This window comes from Sphaeramia orbicularis, chromosome 21, assembly GCF_902148855.1.
Source record: "Sphaeramia orbicularis chromosome 21, fSphaOr1.1, whole genome shotgun sequence".
Lineage (NCBI taxonomy): Eukaryota > Metazoa > Chordata > Actinopteri > Kurtiformes > Apogonidae > Sphaeramia > Sphaeramia orbicularis.
This window is the reverse complement of record NC_043977.1, coordinates 54,875,214-54,896,667: the sequence shown is the minus strand read 5'-3', so window position 1 is coordinate 54,896,667 and position 21,454 is coordinate 54,875,214. Positions and strand designations below refer to the sequence as shown.

At 35.8% G+C, this 21,454-nt stretch overlaps 1 long non-coding RNA gene across 1 annotated transcript in view; it reads left to right on the top strand.

Moving 5' to 3' along the window:
* Positions 1-19,219, top strand: part of LOC115411898 (uncharacterized) — a 118,131-nt gene extending 98,912 nt beyond the window's left edge. The window contains exon 3 of the long non-coding RNA XR_003934279.1: positions 19,089-19,219. This is a non-coding gene — a long non-coding RNA (uncharacterized LOC115411898). The remainder of the gene's footprint in view (positions 1-19,088) is intronic.
* The last annotated feature ends 2,235 nt before the right edge of the window (positions 19,220-21,454 follow it).

Here is a 21,454-nt window from a genome sequence, read left to right as displayed (position 1 = left end):
ATAAACCAATTAGATCTCAGTTGGGTCAGACTAGAAAAATACTGTTATAATAACCTATAAATAATGACAACTGCAGATTTTATCTTTGTTTTAGTGTAAAAAAGTAAAATTACATGAAAATGTTTACATTAACAAAACTATCCTTTTACAAAAAAATGTGAATAACCAGAAGAAATATGAACAACGGGAAATGTCTTCAGAAAAGTAAATGCAATTTTATCAATATTCTACCTGTTACTAAATGTTTGGTGTATTTGTAATTGTAATGTAAGTTGTAACGCACATGTGTAAATGATAAACTGATAAACTGAGAATAAACAGAATATTGTTAAAACTGCACTTGTTTTTCTTAAGACATTTCAAGTTGTTCACGTTATTCAGATTTTTAGAGAAATGATGTAGATATAAACATCATAATGTAATTTTACTTTTTCCACTGGTATTATTTTACTGGTCCGGCCCACTTCAGATCATATTGGGCTGAATGTGGAACTGAACTAAAATGAGTTTGACACCCCTGATGTAGATGTTCATAAAAGCTCAGTAAATTCAAAGATTATATTAAAACAATGAAAAGTGAAGAAAAAAGTGACTTTTTCAACAAAATATATTTTTAAAGGTGGGTTAGGAGATCTTAGAAAAATGGTTCGAACAAGCGACATTTTGAAAATACGAGTCCAAACTCCTTTCTTCAGACATTCCCCGAAGCCACGCCTCCAGAGTACTAGCATGCACAATGCTTGTTCCCAAGGGTTCATGAGCTTCATTCAGTCTCCTCCAACCCCCCCGCTCTTACAGAACAGCCCCAGTTCAAACCTATCTGACTAACCTTACATCTCCTACAGATTTGTGTTAGTGACTAAACAGTTTGTCGGTAAACTTTCCATTCTAATATAACTAATATAGCCAAGCTCTGGTTCTAGCTCAGTTTCTTATACCAGTGCTCCAAGCATTTGAGAACGCACGATTCATGCACGAAGAGAGGTACGCACAGAGGGGGGAGGGGGATATCGGACACATGGCAGGTGAGTTTGATAGACATATCACCGTTCAGTCATTTCAGTTGGGTACTCAAAATGACTGGATGGTGTTTTTTCAGTCCTGTCCGTTCCACAGGTGACTCCATTTTTAATTTTTGTGTTAGAGCATTTAATTAACCCTTTCATGTACACTGCTCACTACAGTGGACAGCTATTCTACAGCGGATCTCTTATATATTCATGGATTTTTTGTTTGTTTGTTTGTTTGTTTTTGCACATATCTTTATTAAAGTTTTAAGACACTACATATCTTTTCTGACATGAATTGGTAACATTGTGTAGATCTCCCCTGAGCATACTCTCACCCCCAGAACTACAAGTCGTCCCCCCCCCCCCCCCCCCCCCCCCCCCAGTTTTCACACAATTTATCTGTAAATACATGTTTCTTCATTTCAAAAATTAAATGCAAAGTGTCCAACTGAATGGACATTTTTGCAACTTCATGTAAAATAGGTTCATAAGATCATTTTCATTATTATTAGTAGTAGTAGTATGTCTTTTTTTAACTTCATATTTTGTTTTTTTTATATAGTTTGTTTGTTTATTTATTTATTTTTCATAAGAAAACTTTCAATTGCATTATTTTTTTCATGCCTAAAGAAGAATAAAAACACTCAGGAAAAAAAAATCTTGATTAAGATTCTCATAATTCGTGCATGAAAGGGTTAATTAGTTGTAATCGGGGTGTGATGGGGATTTTAAGGAATATAGTGAAAAAAAATGCTCCAGGAAAACATCTCCTACCCTACCTTTAACTCAGGGGTGTCCAAACTTTTTTTAAAGAGGGCCAGATCTGATAATGTGGAGATTGCCAGGGGCCAGTGGTCCCTTCCAACATTTTTTAAACAGTAAAAATTGCATATAAATGTGCTGTTCTACAATAATTTTATTTTCATTGTCACAATATAATTTTTTTTTAATGGCACTGTAACCAAATCTACACCACTCAGGTGTGAACAAATTTAAAAAAAAAAAAACAAAAAAACAATTCTGCCTTCCTTTCACATCTGGAGTCAGATAACATAGAACAAACTGTATAGAGTATCTTAAACTTCCAAAAAGTTGATAAAAATCTTAACCCCACATTCATTTTAAACATGACTTATATGAGTAATCATTACTCATATATTACTCAGTAATGCAAAGTCTGTTAATGTTTAAGATGAAAACATATGACTCTTACTCTTGTCTTTCACAAAATCATTCAGAAAGTAATATTTGTGTCACATCTACAAGTACAAAACACCAGCAGTTAGAGGCAACTAACCTGGCAACTTGGTATCCTGCCTTGGTGGTGAATTCATTTAACTCCCAGGTTCACATGAAGAGTCACTGTTGAGTTTAAAGCAGCTTGAATTTGCTTCACTTTTTCAGAGCGCTCACTCCCTGCTAGTTGTCGTATGCGTTAGCATGTTTTGTCTCCTCGTGTGTCTTTACATTGAATTCCTTAAACAAGGCAACAATCTCTCGACAAATTAGGCAAACACAATCACCTGGATTTTCAGTGAAAAAAAATTGTAATTCCCATCTCTCCTGGAAGCGGCGGCCCTCACTGTCAACTTTCATTTTTTTTTATTTACAGGCGCCATGGTTAGAAATGAGCGAAAATGGTTCACGGCAAAGTCACAGAGCCAGATAGAGTTAGAGTGGTGCTGCCACCATGAGGTGAAAGGAGGAACTGCATTTTGAACCTTTTATGATTCATGGACTCGGATCAACAGTCCAAGCGGGCCATAAATAATACATTCTAAAACCCAAGCTGTGGGCCGTAGAAAATCTGACCACGGGCCGTGATTGGCCCCCGGGCCAGACTTTGGACATGCCTGCTTTAACTGAACATAAAACAAGCATCTCCATCCACTGTCATTGATCCAACTCCGTGGGTTTTACTGGTGAATCAATGTCGTAGAAGATGATGGTGTTTCCACGGCAACTACGGAGCCTCTGAACGTCCAAATGGGTCATATCTGATGACCATGAAAAGATGAAGAACTGCATATTTCTTGAATTATTTCAATGTATTGTTACAATTAGTGGTAAACATTTGGGTCAGTAGATTCTTTGGTTGCTGGTGGATGTTTGGTTCTTTATGGGTGAACCTGCAAAATGTTTCCATTTAAAGGTCCAGAGTAGGATATTTGGGGCGATTACACTGGTCTACAATTTTTTTTAGAAATGATTTGCTTCAGAGATTAAATGTGCTAAATGTTATGTATTTTAATAAGATTAATTGGAAAATAAATGACAAAAGTGCCGGTTTGCTGATGTTTTCAAGGTACATGATTAAGTGTTATTCCACATATATATTGGTTTATGTACATTTATATAATAGTTTTATAAATCTTCCACTAAATAGAACCTGTAAAGTGAATGTATTCTAATGTGCAGACAGTGTTTTGAAGTAGATCTTGTAGCTCTGAGACAAATATTCCTTTTGAGTCAAACCCATTCTCTTGTTAATTCTTGAATTTCCCATTTTGACCCAAGGCTGTATCTTGGAAAGTTCAGCCAACCAGCATTTTTGACTTGATTTTTCTTTATCAGTGACTCTCGTGGTAAAATTTCATTACTTTTTTTCTGGAAGCATTTTCCTTGTAGACCAGTGTTAATTACATTTTATATTTTGAAGGATCAAATGGTGTAATAGTCATGGATATGTTTCACTTGTGTATAATTACACAAAAGCAACAATCGTGTTTTCATGACCTTAGAAAGGGTTGTTTCTGCAGAGGGGGTGTGTTGTCTTAACTGAGTCCACCATGTTGGACCTAAGTTGCTCATAATAAACTTCCTCTTCTACTGTTTTTCCTGCTGCTTGAACGTTGGTCAGACTTTGGTCCACGTAGAAAATGCTGGGTTTCTTAAGATGTAAAAGATGTCTGTGTAAGTTGTCATATGTCCAAGTTCATCCTTAGTTGTTTTTCAAAGTTTTTTCTCTCTTCCAAGATATGAAAGTTTTTCAAGAACAAAGAATTACTTGTGATTGTTGTGCGATCGATTTGGCCGTAGAATGCGAGCAGTGTCTGCACATCTGCGTCGGTCCACTTATCATACATTATTCTTTCGATTGTAAAATCCGTCAATACTCCCAAGATTTATTATTTACTACTTGTGTTTTGTAGGGCTTTAAATATGCCACGTATTTCCTTCCCTGTTCTTGATCTACCCAGTCAACATCAAGTAAACCTTTAAGCAGGGGTCTCTCACTCATTTTCTTTCCGGGGCCACATTCAGCCCGATTCGATCTCAAGTGGGCCAGACCAATAAAATAATTCTATAATAACGAATAACGACAACTCAAAATTTTTGTTTTTGTTTTAGTGCAAAAATCCCCATTAAATTATGAAAATACTTACTTTTATAAACTATTCAAACATAAAAGATGTGAATAACCTGAAAAAGAATGAAATTTATTAAGAAAAATAAGTGCAATGTTAATATTATGCCTCAACTTATCATGTATACATGTGCATTATGGATCAGATCTACAAAGACACTGTTGTTCGTCCATCAGTCTCGATGGCGACCTTGACTTCAGTTTTTGTGGCTCGTCAGCCCTATTTTTGCCCTGAAGTATCTGCCGCACAGACACTAAACACTGAGGAACAGGCAGAAAATAGTTAAACTTGTGCTTACTTTTCTTTAGACCAGTGGTTCTTAACCTGGGTTCGATCGGACCCTAGGGGTTCGGTGAGTCAGTCTCAGGGGTTCGGCGGAGGTCAAGACACACACTCGACTCATTAGTCGGGTGTGTGTGTCGGGCTAGGTCCGTGTATGTAAACAAACGGCTTCGGAGACTCTTTCTCTGATTGACATCCAGTATACGCGGTGTATTGTTGTTGCTTATAGCACTACAACACATCCGGAAGTGTTTATAATCTCTTCCATTCATCTGACGATTAATTATTTGAGTATTTTCCACATTGTTATTATGACTTTTGCTACTTCCTGTTAACCACAGAGGCAGCCGTGTGTAGCGTTTGTTTACATTTTTTGGTCACCGCACTGGTCAGTTACAATCATGTGATGACCGATGCACCGTCGCAGATGGAGAAATCGTATTACGCTAAAGCCGAGCTAGTGCCGTAATAAAACAACGATCACAAAAATACTGAAGGAGTAACGAGAACTTTTTTTTTTGATACACTCCATGCAATTATCTTTTTTTTATGTCAAAATTGCGAGGTTTGGAAAGTTCGGAGCGAGATGAAACGAAAACCGGGTTGACCTGACGGCCTACACATACATATACACAACAGCAGAAGTCACACTGATTTGCAGTAAATATTCATTATTATTGTAGCCTGATGGAAATTAGGTGATGGGTGTGTGTTCAAATGTTAAAAATGATAAATAGCATAAATACAATAAGTTCATTATTGGAATACATAAGGTTAAAAATTAAAACCATTTCAGTGTGGTTGTATTAAAAAAGGTCATGTCTTTGTGAAAAGGTATGGAATTTGTTGTAAGTTCATGCACTGTATTGGTTTTGTTCTTTGAGCACAGTGATGTTAATGCACGGTTCATTTTGTGCACCAGTAAAACATATACCTGTGTCTTGAATTTGAAAAAAATCATATTGTATTTTTTAATAAAGAAGGGTTCGGTGAATGCGCATATGAAACTGGTGGGGTTCAGTACCTCCAACAAGGTTAAGAACCACTGTTTTAGACATTTCAGGTTGTTCATATTTGTTCAGATTATTCACATTTTATTGTTAAAGGATAGTTTGTAAATGTAAATATTTTCATAATTTAATGTTATTTTTTGCACTAAAACAAAGACAAAAATTTGAAGTTGTCATTATTTATAGACATAATTTAAGATTATTTTCACATCAAACTGAGAAGAAAATATTTAGTCATTCTTTTTTGTCGGTTTTTCTGCTGTTATTATTTGACTGTAGATCATATTGGTCTGTATGTGGAACCTGAACTAAAATGAGTTCCACAGCCTTGACTGTGGAATTTATACACTTTGCAAATTCATCCCAGGGGCCGGATTGGAACCTTTGGTGGGACGCATTTGGCCCCCGGGACGCAACACAAGCACATACTGATAGCACAGAACACTTTACTGCTGGTTTTAATTGTTTTAATTTTTTATAGTTGATTTTATTATTACTATTGTTTCCCCTATTCTTATTTATTTTTAATGTGTTGTGTTTTTTAGGGAGATGAACAAAATAAGAATTTCATTGCGTAGTATAACTACCTGTTTTGCTGTGCATTTGACAATAAAAACTCTTGAATCTTGAATGTTTGAGACCCCTGCTTTAAGCTTCACCTATAAGTTTTCAGGAGTACCTATCCCAAAGCAGGGACGAGATTAGAGCCCATAAAAGTTCCTGTAATTTGATTTGTGGGGGTGGGGGTGGTTCCTGCAGTGGAGATACGCAACCATCAGCCCCGCCCCCGTAAAACTACCCTGAAGTTCCTGTGGTTGAAACACGCCTAGAGTAGTCTCATTCACATGTAATCCACTGCAGCAGTCCAATGAAACCAAACCAACACACACACAAGACGTGTTCAGACTCAACCTTTCAAAGGGTTTCAATGCTTCTAAAGAGGGGAATCTAATATTCTTAACAACTCTTGCTCTAATTCAGGGGTGTCAAACATGCGGCCCGGGGGCCAAATCCGGCCCGTGGGATGAATTTGTGAAATGCAAAAATTACACTGAAAATATTTATCATTTTAGTTCAGGTTCCACATTCAGACCAATTCAACGTCAAGTGGGTCAGACCAGTAAAATACTATCATAATAACCTATAAAAAATGACAACTCGAAAATGTTCTCTTTGTAAATGTAAACATTTTTATGTCATTTTAGTGTATTTATACTAAAACAAGCTATAATTTCTCATTAAAAAAAGGATAACCTGAACAAGTATGAACCTGAAATGTCTTAAGAAGTGCAATTTTACCAATATTCTGTCTGTTATTAAAGGTTTTGTGTATTTCTAGATCCACTGTGATCTGTCAGTTATAATGTACATGTGTAAATAATAAACTGAAGCATAAAACTGTTGAAATTGCAGTTATTTTTCTTTAAAAAATTTCAGTTTTTTCTGTTATTCACATTGTTTTAAATGATAGTTTGTAGATATAAACATTTTTATTATGTGATTTTACTTTTTTCATTCTAAAACATGGAGAAAAGTTTGGAGTTGACATTGTCTGTATATTATTATGTTATTATTTTACTGGTCCGGCCCACTTCAGATCAAATTTGGCTAAATGTGGCCCCTGAACTAAAATGAGTTTGACACCCCTGCTCTAATTAGTTCTTAGTTCTTCACGGACACAATTAGTGAATGTATTTCTGACATTAGTTTATAGACACTTCCTTTGGTGACTGAAAGTTTTTGCTTCTCTAGTGTATGTTTGTGTTAGAGACTAAGCAATGAGTCAACACCGGATTTCTGTAACATCTGTCTGTGCTCATGCTTGTCAGTTTGTTCCCACTACATTTAAACCACACAATCTCAGGAGCAGTTTGACAGAAAGCTGCAAAACCTGGCACAAATGTTCATTTTAACAAAATGATGGAATAAAAATACACTTGCTGTCCAAAGGTTAAAGGTGCAGGAGACTTTTGTGTCTAATTTTTCATCAGATCTGTCCAACCTCAGTCATATCCTCAGTGTCATGACTCTGTCAGTCTGTCTGTCATTACTCAGCTGAATCTCTTGTATCATAGTGAACAGTTTCTTAGTGCCGTCCACCAGAAACAAACCATGTGTTTACAAACAGAGCCGGGAGGGAACTCGGGCATCTTCGGAATTTTGTCGCGATGTGGATTGTGGGAAGTGAAGGCTCGCGCAGCTGCAGCTGGAACAGAAACAACACGGAAACAGCAGGCGCTCTCTTCCCTCTATGCATATTCCTACAGAGTTTCTGCGTTTCAGCCGTTTCCGTGTCGTGTTTGTTTCATCCATATAAGATCATATGGTTGTTGTGCTGCTGCTGCTGCTGCTGTCAGGTGACTGCGCGAACCTGCCTTTCCCACAATGCACGTCGCAACAAAAGTCCGAAGATGCCCGAGTTCCCTCCCGGTTCTGTTTGTAAACACATGGTTTGTTTCTGGTGGATGGAACTAAGAAACTGTTCACCATGATGCAAGAGATTCAGCTGAGTAATGACAGACAGACTGACAGATTCATGATACTGAGGATATGACTGAGGTTTGACAGATCTGATGAAAAATTGGTCACAAAAGTCTCCTGCACCTTTAATGATGGTCTTAGGTTGGATGGTTAACAGGTCTTATGTATTTTATTTTATTTTATTGTTGTTTTGTTTTTTTCCTGTCTCTTCTGCCCAGTTTACTCAGTTCTGGTTGTAGTTATTGTTTCCTTTATAATTATCACCATGGTTCGCCACCTTTGTCTTTCTCAACACCCCCCCCACACACACACACACACACCAACATCAGCATCAAAATGTGGTTCAACAAAACTCATAATAAAGACAGTAGAATAGCTTCATATACTTTATGAAGTTTCCTTTGGCAAAGCAAATTTGTTCAGCACCAAAAGAAGCCAGACTACCATTCTGCTGTTCTGATGATGGACAAGACAAGTTAGAAAAAAAAAAAACCCAAAAAAACAAAGGTTAACGATGGTCAATGTGACCCCATGACCTCATGGTTCTTCCTCCTTAATATCTCCAAAGAAGTGCCACAGGGCTCATTCCTAGCACCCATATAATTTACTATTTACATTAATTATTTGTAGGATGACATGTCAAATGTTGCGTATCATTTTTATGCTGATCACACACTGATCTACTGCAGCTCTTCCTCAACTGCCCAGGCGTTGATTTTTTACAGACTTCTGTTACCACAGTCAAGTCTCGTCTGCAGACAGTGAAATTGCTTTTATATGGTCACGAAACCAACCTCAAGGTATTTTTAACATAAAACATGAAAAGCCAGAGATTCTTCAGTTAATGATAACTGCCCAAAGCATTCCGACAGGGTTCGTCACCAGTTCTAGCTCCTTGGCATTCTGGTTGATCAGGAGCTTTCTTTCCAAGCACATATTGTCAACTTGATTCACAAATTGGGGGTGAAGCTAGTTTTATTATTGAAATAAATCCTGCTTCTCCATCTATATGAGTGGCTCAACAAAATGTCTACAGTCTGTGAATACTCTGCATCAGTTTAGTTGGCCAATGGTAAATGTTAATGTGACATTAAAAAATATTGCAAGGCCATATTTTTTGGCTAGAGCTGCAAGAAATTGCGAGTGCTGCAGGTATGGACTGTGATGCAAGAATAGTGATGAATTCGACTGACCTTATTTGCCTTTCAGTTAAGAGCCGTTTAGTTGTTCCATTAATCTACTTTAATGGAACTGATCAGTCTTAATGTTAGGCTTAGGATAAGACTGTGTGGGGATTGAACATTTCATTAACAGTTTTTTCTTTTTTTTTTTTTTTTTTTAAACTTAAAGGAAAAAAAAAAATTTTTCACACAACAGGGATGTGTACGGCTGCCACCCTCTAGACCAGGGGTGTCAAATATGCGGTCTGGGAGCCAAATCTGGCCCACCAGAGGGTCCAGTCCGGCCCGTGGGATGACTTTGTGAAATGCAATAATCAAACTACAGGGTAACACTTCATAATAAGTACACACTATGAAGCATTAATTAAACATTAACAAATACTGAATTCATCATTTATAAAGCATATTTCTGACATGAATACTCATTAGCATATGGTTTATAAGCACAGTTACAAATGTTTTACTCATCATTAATTAGGGATGCACCGATTCCAATACGAGTATGGGGTATCGGCTCTGATACTCAGTGTGTGTACTCATATTCATACTCGTAACAGTAATCTGATACAAATGCACCAATACCACTTACGGCTGTGTGACATTCCCAGTTCAGTGCAGCAGGTACGAGGAGGAGGAATAATGTGTGTGGAGTGTGAAGAGTGTGGAGATTGAACCAAATAAATGATGGTGATAAAAGTAACGCTGACTGACAGTAACGTTCCAGACACAGACAGATACAGACGCAGCGTTCTGTCCGTCCTCTGCGTACATTCCATCTGTTTTCCAGGTGATGGAGGATTCGTACCCAGACGGAGAGGGGTAAGGAGCGGTGCGGACCGCCGCCAGCGGAAGTGAAAACTTATCCCTCATTTCTCTTTTCTCTTCCTGCTGAAGCAAAACTTTTAAACCTTACCAGAAAAAACGCTGCAGCATTAGTATCACATTAGTGTTCCCTCTGTCGTCTCCATGTTTGTTATTACTGACTTTCTTCTTCTTCTCAAAAAAAACTTTCCTCTTCTTCGTGGTATTTGTCCAGTATGGTTAATTCAGAGCAGCGCCCCCTGGTGGATTAATTGATAAATGCTCATTCCAACACATTAAATGTCAGTAGCAGCATTTTGTTCCAGTCAGACTAATGACAACGACAATAAAGCACATTTACAAAAGGAACTAAGGACTGGAATGGGATTATTAAGGACTTGTATCGGTACTCGGTATCGGCAAGTACTCAAATGTAAGTACTCATACTCGGTCTGGAAAAAGTAGTATCGGTGCATCCCTATCATTAATAAGCTCATCTACAATGTGCTTAATGATTGTATTTTCATACTTGATAAATTATGGATTAAGCATTTAAACCTTTAGCATTTCATCACATACAAACCAGTTATGTCGTGCATTTATGCTTACACATCCACTATTCAGACATGTACTAATGGTTAGTGAATATGTTAGTAAGTATTTTATACTAACTCACAAATTTCTTTTCCAATAGATGTCCTATAAACACTTATTCATATGCGAGTCAAGGCAGGTGAGCAAATACTTTTGGCAATATAGTGTATATTCTACTAGTTTGTAGACACAGTCAAAAGTAAAAAAAACACTGAAGTTGAATGGATTTAAATCACTCAGTTTTAGTCATGACCACTCCTTTTTATATCCACATTGCATTGTGGGTATTGGGCATGTTGTTGTAAATGTGTTCTTTTTCTGTGCAGGGGTTCAGCGGGGTTGTGGTGTTAGTGTTAATTTGGACTTAGTGTGTGTATGTCAGTGTTTATTGGTCTTTTTGTGTTTGTTTTTGTATTTTTGTAGAGCTGCACCATGAGTCAGAGCCAGAGGAAGAACTATGGATTTACTGTTCAGATAAAAGTGTTCTACAATATAAATCTATAAGTTCCACCAAATTAAAAGCACTTCCTGCTCTGGCAAATTACATTGAACTAACTTCCTGTCTAACTTCCATCCACACGGAAATATATTAAGTTGAATAATTATACAAAGTAATTTATATTCCAAAAGATTTTAATATAAATCAACTTGGAATTGAGTCCAATGAACTGATGATATAAAGTCTAATGATTATACAAAACAATTGACATTGCAACTAATTTGAAGTTAAATTAACTTGGCATTTAGTGTGTTGTACTTAAAATAGTAATTCCATTCAAATCAAGCGTTTAAGTTTCATACACTCAAGTTTTCATTACTCTTTACTGAAATTTTTTAAGGCAACCAGTTTACTCAAATTTTTTAAGTAAACTCGACTTATTTGGTCTTAGAGTGTGCTTTGTACACTGTAAACCCAGAATTTGTATTAACTAAAATGCTTTAATTACAATGCACTTAAATGATTTAAGTTTTATAATGTTACTATAAAATGTTGAGTATATTCTACTAATTTGTAGACATAGTTGAAAGTATGAAAAAGTTTAAGTTGAATGGAATTAAATCACTGAGTTTTAGTCATGACCACACCTTTTTATCTGTGCATTGCATTGTGGGTATTGGGCATGTTGTTGTAAATGTGTTCTTTTTCTGTGCAGGGGTTCAGCGGGGTTGTGGTGTTAGTGTTAATTTGGATTTAATGTGTGTATGGTAATGTTTATTGGTCTTTTTGTGTTTGTTTTTGTATTTTTGTAGAGCTGCACCATGAGTCAGAGCCAGAGGAAGAACTATGGATTTACTGTTCATCTCAGACTGTTAATGTACATTGCAAATCTTAATGTCTTGTCAAAATAGTAGCACTTCCTGTACTGGCTAGTGACATTGAGCTAACTTCCACACATGCTACAAATATTAAATTGAATAATTTCGTAACTATTTTGGTCAGGAATAGGAATTTGAGTTTGATTAACTTAAAAAAAGTTGTTGAATCAATGATAACTTACTCTGGCTGCAATTGAGAACATTAGTCAGTGTAAGCTAAAATGCTGAGTTGAATGGTTGGATAGTGGGGTTGATTTTACAACAGATTTAAAGTACAAATAACTTGTCTTTTAGTGTTTTCTACTTAATAGTTTAAGTTCCATACTCTTAGCATTAAAGTTGAACCTACTTAAACCAATTGATTAGTCGATCATTACTCAAATCATTTAAGTGCAAACGCTTGCCTCAAATTTTTTGAGTAAACTCAACTTATCCGGGCTTACAGTGTATTCAAAAGGCATATTCTAAATACATGCATTTCACAGTGTTAGTACATGATTGCAGTGTTTGAAATAAAATGCAGATCGGTCCTTCATAATGCATGATTTCTGACACTTACTGCCTTTTGATATGTATATTTCAGAGCTTTTTCACTAGTTCTATTCTGACATCGCACTGTGTTTTATTTAATGTACAGCAGGGGTGTCAAACTCATTTTAGTTCAGTTCCACATTCACCCCAGTATGATCTCCAGTGGGTCTGACCAGTAAAATAATACCAGTGAAATAAGTACAATTACATTATGATAACATTTACATCTACAACGTTTCCTTAAAAATCTGAATAACGTGAACAACTTGAAATGTCTTAAGAAAAACAAGTGCAGTTTTAACAATATTCTGTTTATTCTCAGTTTATCAGTTTATCATTTACACATGTGCATTACAATTTACATTACAATCACAAATACACCAAACATTTAGTAACAAGCAGAATATTGATAAAATTGCATTGACTTCTCTCAAGACATTTCCCGTTGCTCATATTTCTTCAGGTTATTCACATTTTTTGTAAAAGGATAGTTTGTTAACCCTTTCATGCATGAATTATGAGAACCTTAGTCAATATTTTTTTCTTGAGTGATTTTAATCCTCTTTAAGCATGTGACAAAAAAAACAATTGAGATTTTTTTTTTTAATAAACCTATTTTTCATGGATTTACAAAAATGTCCACTCAGATCGACACCATACGTTTAATTTTTGAAGCAAAGACACATGTATTTAAACCCATCATCAGAAAGTGATATACTGTGTGAAAAATATGAAATAAAAACATTTTTAATGCTGCTAATCTGATGTTTTCTCACATTTTATCACACTCTAACACTAGTTATTACTCACTTCATGGAGATAATATGCAAAAAAACAACTTTTTGTTTAAGGAAACCGGTAATTACTGTCTAATAACAATTAGTAACTGATTTCCACTCGAACATGTTAGTGCAGATCAGGTTTATCTAGAACAGTAAAGTTACAGTAATGGTATAAATGTCAGTGTGTTATTATGGGATGGTGCATAAGGGTCCATTGTGTTGGCTGATATGGAACTAAAACAACAAAACCCATGAATATACAAGAGAACAGCTGGAGAAGAACTGTCCACTGGAGTGACCACTGTGCATGAAAGGGTTAATATAAACATTTTCATGTAATTTCACTTTTTTACACTAAAAAACAGATAAAAGCTGCAGTTGTCAGTATTTATAGGTTATTACACTGGTCAACAACAAATTTATTGTTTCAGTTTTTTGAGCTGATTTAGGATAATTTTGGTGTGCTGAATCCAAAAATCACATTCATTTTGCTCAATCAGGTCAACTTTCTGAACTATGCTACATATTGGCTTTTGAACATTTTTGCTTACATTTATGGGCATTTTCACATCATATGATACAAAATTCTTTCATACTTCTAGCAACAAACAAGTTCTGAAGATTTTACTTTTGCCAAATTATGATTAATGTTTTTTTTTAATATTACAGGTGAATGAAATGGCTTCGACTAGAAGATCTTGCAAAAATAAGCCTGACGTATTCTGCTGCATCTGCGGTGAATACACCATTGTACCTAACAGGAATCAAGTCACAAGTTTCATAAAGTGTGCTTACCAATCTTATTTTGGTATTAATTATTATATTTTGTGAAAAGATCAAATTTTTCAAAATCAAATTACCAAAAAACCTGACCTGATTGAGAAAAACAGATGTCATTTTTGGATTTAGCGGCGCAAAATGGTCCTAATTCAGTTGAAAAAACCTAGACAACTTGCAAAAAACATTTTTTTGTAACCCAGTGTTATGATACTGTTTTTCTGGTCTGACCCAGTTGAGATCTAACTGGTTTATATGTGTCTGGATGGAACCTGAAATAAAATGATTTCTACTCTAATGATTGTTAATATCTTCAGTGTAATTTTTGCATTTCACTAATTCCTCCTAAGGGCCACATTGGACCCTTTTGCGGGCCGGATTTGGCCCCCGGGCCGCATGTTTGACACCTGTGATGTACAGGTTTCCTTCTTTCCCAATAACATTTAATGAGCAACCACTCTGACATGGAGCTGTGGTGTAAAAGGTTGGCCTATTTGCAGTCTATACATTTTTTTCCAAGTCACCCTGGCCATATCTCTGGCGTAAGAATTCAATTTGGGCATTGCAGGCGAAAACTGAAAAGCGTAAAGGAGGATTTAGAGTGAAATACATGGCATAGTGGATTCGTTAAGAAATTCAGCTATCTGGAGGTCTGGCTGGGGAGATAGGGACGTGGCAGAACTGATGAGGTTCTCAGTCATTATCCCTGAGGTGATATTGTGGTATATTCGGTGTGGTTTTTCAAACCTCTTATCACTGTAAAATAAAAAATATATTGCGGCGTAAGATAATTATGCTTTCTGCTCTCTTCATCAGTTCAGGGAGGCAAACTGTGAGGATGTTTGGATGAGATAATGACCTTCGACTTAATTAATTGTCATAAATTGTGTATTTTCTACAAAATCTTGAAGTTGAAGTAAAATGACATTTACGTGTAAAAATCAGATCATTTGTGTAGATTCAGTACAAATGAACTACATTAAAATTTAGATTTGGTTGTTTAATACGTTTTTATTTTCAAACACAGACTCTTAATTAACCCTTTCATGCATAGCGGTCACTCCAGTGGACAGATATTCTCTTGTATATTCATGGGTTTTGTTATTTTATGTGCATATCAGCCAACACAGTGGACGCTTACGCACCATTTCATACACTGGAATTCATACAAATACTGTAACTATGCTGTTCTAGATAAACCTGATCTGCACAAACATGTTTGAGTGTAAATGAATTGCTATTTGTTATTAGACTGTAATTAACAGTTTTCTTAAACAAAAGGTTTATTCTTTTGTATATTATCTATATGAAGTGAGTAATAACTAGTATTAGAGTATGATAAAATATGAGAAAACATGAGATTAACAGCATTAAACATGTTTTTATTTCATAGTTTTCATATCACTTTTTGATATTGTGTTTTAAACACGTTTCTTTGCCTCAAAAATTAATCCTTTCATGCATGAATTATGAGGACCTTAATCATGAGTTTTCCCTGTTTTTTTTTTTTTTTTTTTAACCCGCCACCCCCCACCACCCCTCCCCCCCTTCGGAGGACAACTTCATTTTTAGCTTACCAGCCAACAGGCCGTAAGCTACTGTCGTCATGCTGTCGTCTGTCGTCCGTTACAAAAAATTCAATTGTCTTCTTCTCTGAAACTCCAGTTCTGATTGACTTCAAACTTGGTATACAGCTTCTGTATGATGATGTCAACACAAAGTATTGAAATTATTTCGATCCGGATCTGATTCTAGATTTGGTGCAACTTTGAAAAATTTCCCCATTAAAACAGATAGGAAGTGGATTGATCCAATAAATCAGTATCAATTATATCAAGTTGGAATTTGAATTTTTTACAGATCTGATTGGAATATGACCAAAACATGGGCTATTTCTGTAATAGAATAAATACACAGAACTGGGTGAGAATAAATGGCATCTGGATACATTTCCCAAAGCTTTTAATTTGGCCGGTAAGCTACAGGGCCATTGGTCCTATTTTTAACTATACAGGGGTAATCTTCTTTTGTTGAGAACAAAAGCAAATAACCCCTGTATCATTAAGATAAGAAGACAAAATGAAAATTCTTGAACTATTTATTTTTAATTACAGCTTGTGTTTAAGTAACAATCTCAAACTTCGTATTCGCTTGTTCATCCGTTCCTTGCTTGTATACATATACAGAGAGGGAGGGCTCATATAGATGAAAGTGTACAAGGACAGGACGAGACAAGACCGTGGTTCCTCTTTAGGCATGAAAAAAAACAATGCAACTGACATTTTTTTTTTTTTTTTTTTTTGAGCCTATTTTTCATGGAGTTGCAAAAATGCCCACTCAGATGGATACCATGCATTTAATATTTGAAGCCAAGAAATGTGTATTCACTGATATACTGTGTAAAAACTATAAAATAAAAATGTTTTTAATGCTGCTAATCTGATGTTTTCTCATATTTAAACATACTCTAATATTAGTTATTACTCACTTCATGTAGGTCAGGGGTGTCAAACTCATTTTAATTCAGGGGCCACATTCAGCTAAATTTGATCAGCAGTGGGCCGAACCAGTAAAATAATAACATAATAATATATAAATAATGTGAACTCCAAACTTTTCTCTATGTTTTGGAGCAAAAAAAAGTAAATTTACATTATGAGAAGGTTTACATCTACAAACTATCCTTTCAAAAGATGTGAATAACATGAACAAACTGAAAAAAATCAGTGTAATTTTAACAATATTCTGCCTCAGTTTATCATTTACACATGTACATTATAACTTACAGATCACAGTGGATCTACAAACACACAAAACATTTAATAACAGGCAGAATATTGTTAAAATTGTACGTACTTTTCTTAAGACATTTCAGGTTGTTCACATTTTTTGCGAAAGTATACTTTGTTTTACTGTAAATACATGAAAATATTTACATTTACAAAGAGAAACATTTGGAGTTGTCATTATTTCTGTTATTATGACAGTATTTGACTGAATCCTGCCCACTTCAGATTGAATTGGTCTGAATGTGGAACCTGAACTAAAAGGATTGTTCATACCTTAGTGTAATTTTTGCATTTCACTTATTCATCCCAAGGGCCGGACTGGACCCTTTGGTGGGCCGGATTTGGCCCCCGGGCTGCATGTTTGACACCTGTGATGTAGATAATATACCAAAAAAAAAAAAACAAAAAAACAAAAACATGTTTTAAGAAAAAGGATAATTGCAATCTAATAACAATCCCAAATTGGTATTCACTCAAACATGTTAGTGAAGATCAGGTTTATCAAAAACAGCAAAGTTACAGTAATGGTATGAATGTCAGTGTATTATTATGGGATGGTGCATAAGTGTCCACTGTGTTGGCTGATATGGAACTAAAACAACAAAATCCACAAATATACAAAAGAACATCTGTAGAAGAACTGTCCACTGGAGTGACCACTGTGTATGAAAGGGTTAAACACATAGTGTCCAACTGAGTGGACATTTTTGTAACTCCATAAAAAATAGGTTCATTAAAAAAATTTCAATCACATTGTTTATTTCATGCCTAAAGAGGAATAAAAACACTCAGGAAAAAAAAAAAAAAAATCTTGACTAAGGTTTTCATAATTCATGCATCAAAGGGTTAATTAAATGTTTTTTTTTTGATCTGACAAATCTGTAACATAACCACCTCACAGAAGTGCTTTAACATTCACCGACAGGCCAAAAAAAGAGTCCCCACCTGCGTTTATCATCTGGGGATGCTTCAGTTGGTCAGGTCTTGGTTCAGTAACGTTATGTCTCCAAAAAAATGAGGTCAGCTGAACCTGGTATGAGTGGGTTTATCTTCCCTGACAGTAGCAGCACAGTCCCACATGACTCATCAGGGAGAATTAGGCTACGTTCAGACTGCAGGCAAATGTGGCCCTAATCCAATTTTTTTTTTTCTCATATGTGACCTGTATCTGATCTGTTAAAGACAGTTTGAACAGCACTAATTTTTTCATTTTTTCAAATCCGACCCAGGCCACTTTCATATGTGGTCCTAAATCTGATACGGATCTGATATTTTGCCATGTGACTGCAGTCTGAGCCAAGGTTATTATTGTTAAAAACACTGACATAAACCCTAGAAATGACCATTTCTTGGTCCATTTATGACTGAATGAATAAATAAACAAATAAATAAATAAATACGTAAATGAATGAATGAATGATTGAAAACATTTTTAGACGTTGGCTCTTTACCAAGGTTATTATCGTAAACGAAAACTAACGAAATGACGAAAACTAGAATTGTAAAAACATTTTAGTTAACTGAAATAAATAAAAACTATAATTCAAAGAAAAAACCCCATAACTAACTGAAACCGTATTGTGTGTTTACAAAACTAACTAAAACGTATAAAAATTCTGGATAAAATTCCCTAAGTTTTCATCCTTGTCAATGTCTTATTGATTTGAAATCAATTCATTTTCCTCCAGCAATTTTAGCTGCTGGCCCCGTATGATATTTAACGGTCCGTCACTTCTTGTCAGTCGTCTTCTGGTCCCCACTCTACCTGGAAACATGGACTAAAGTTGGGAGAAAGCAGCAGAGTCCTGTCTGGGATTTATTTGAATTTGACGGTGAAGAAGAGAAAAGATATAAAGAAAATAAAACTAATCTAAAACTAAGCATTTAGAAAATAACGAAAACTAATACAAACTAGCAAGCCTGCTCTAAAAACTAATTACAACTGAGTTAGAGAAAAAAAAAGTCCAAAATTAAATAAAACTAAACTATAATGAAAAATCCAAAACTATTAGAACCTTGGTCTGAACAGCCAGGTCGCATTTGTCCGACCTTTACGTCACTGAAACAACAAACACATCACACGGCAAACGTCACAATTCTGCGTCCAAAGAGGAGGAGCTGTGTGAAAAATGTGTTTACTTCTGTAAACACAGTGTGTGTCTGAGTGGTCACGTATGACATCAGGACCTCCTATGCACATGTGGGTCACTTCAGGGTCGCATTCAGTTCATACTCAAAACTGATAGAAGTTGCATTTAATGTGAAAAATGAACGAGCATACAAAAAAAAAATCAAATTTCACAAAAAAAATCTGCTGTCTGAATGTAGTCTCAGACATTTCTGCTGTTGTGTTTCACACAGATGCTTATTGTGATGCACATGAGGCCAGGATCAACACACAGTTGGATGTTGGTTCCATTTATGTCACAGGTGTCAAACATGCGGCCCGGGGGCCAAAACTGGTCTACCAAAGGGTTCATTTCGGCCCCTGGGATGAATTTGTGAAATGCAAAAACTGTATAATATTTTACAAGATCATGGATTTTTAATAGTTTTGACTGAATAAAGAGATTATGAGTGTGTTCTAGAAATCCAACCTTATGTATGATCCGTACTGCTGGTTTCTGTAATATGACTAATGGATGCGTCAAATAAGCATTTAACCCTTTCATGCATAGTGGTCACTAAAGTGGACAGCTATTCTACAGATGTTCTTTTGTATATTCCTGGGTTTGGTTTTAGTTCCATATCAGCACCATCCCATGCATTGCAATTCATACCATTATTGTAACTTTGCGGTTCTTGATACACCTGATCTTCAGTAACATGTTTGAGTGTAAAGCAATAGCCAATTGTTATTAGACTGTAATTAACAGTTTTCTTAAACAAAAAGTTTTTTTTTTTTTGCATATTATCTCCATGCACTGAGTTATGACTAGTATTAGAGTATGTTAAAATGTGAGAAAACACCAGATTAGCTACATTAAAAATGTTTTTATTTCATAGTTTTCAAACAGTGTATTACTTTCTGACATTGCATTTTAAATGAATATTTTTTTTGCTTCAAAATTAAACACATGGTGTCCAGCTGAGTGGACATTTTTGTAACTCCATGAAAAAAAGGTTCATTAAAAAAAATTTCAATTGCATAATTTTTTTCATGCCTAAAAAGGAATAAAAACAGGAAAAAAATCTTGACTGAGGTTCTTATAATTCATGTATGGAAGGATTAATCAAGTCAAAGAAAGTAATCAATAGATTCATCAATTGCAATAATAATCAATAGCTGCAGCTAATCTAAGCGTATGTTGAAATGTGCATGTTGCAAATATTGCAAAGATGCAAAATACAAATAGTCAATAATTGCAAACATATATATTAAAAGGAAAGAAACAAACCTCTTTTAAAAATATAAGGATTGGATGTTTGTGTTAAAACATGGGAGTAAATGGACACTAAATAAATACACAGATCTGTAAATTCTAATGTGTGTGCTGTTACTTCCTCCTTGGGTTCCCTAGCTGGTGTTCAGGTATCGGTTGCTTTCACGCTGTTGTCTGAGGCAACATCAGTGTCATCGCAATGTCCAGTGAAGAAGGGAACATCCACGCAGACGCTGGCAGCTGAATGCCAGAGTGCAGCTCCTGCCGGCTCTGTTCTATCTGCTTTGGCACAAACGACAGTCAAAGGGATGGGCAGCGGTCCATGCTGTTTGCACTGCCAGACATCTAGGCCTTGAACACAGCGATATCATAAATGGACTGGATGACTTCTATTCACTGACCTATTTAAAAAGATTCAAGAGAAGCCACCAATAATTGCTCATCGCTGACCTGAAAGATAATGTTCGCCGTGCACATGGCAGCTTCTTTTCAGAGGGTATACAGGAGTGGAATAAGTAATGTAACTAGGGATGGGAATCGAGAACCGGTTCTTTTTGAGAACCGGATCCCAGTAGCTCGATTCCTTGGAATCATTTGCCTGCCTGCTTGACGATTCTGCTTATTGATTCAGCCTTCATTGCACATTCGTGACGTCACGCGTATGCTGCATTGTTTTGGTCAGAACGTAGCCAACGTGGCGTTGAGGCAGAAACGGTCTAAACAGACGACACCAGGTCCACTGGAACACTGTCAAAGCTTCCATTTCTTCTAAAGGGTGGAATCCCTCCAATATGTTCAAACATTTGTCCACAGCATGGGATTCAGTTACAGGAATGTCACGTATTTGATTCACTACTTAGCGACGCTTGTGAATGTAGCGACAGAGTGAACGCCGGGCCTAGGTCCAGTGCGGCCAACAAACGTCATACCCCCTCAAATACAAGTTTCTGAAGGTAGGGGAAAGGAAATGAGGTGCACAACAACAGGAGATGATTCGAGCTGAGTCACACTGGTTCCATGTAGTGGAAATGCAGCAATAGAGGAATTAATAAAGCGTCTTTAGTTTCACTTTCACTGTACACATGTATTATTTGTGTATATATATACATATATATATATATATATATATATATATATATATATTTATA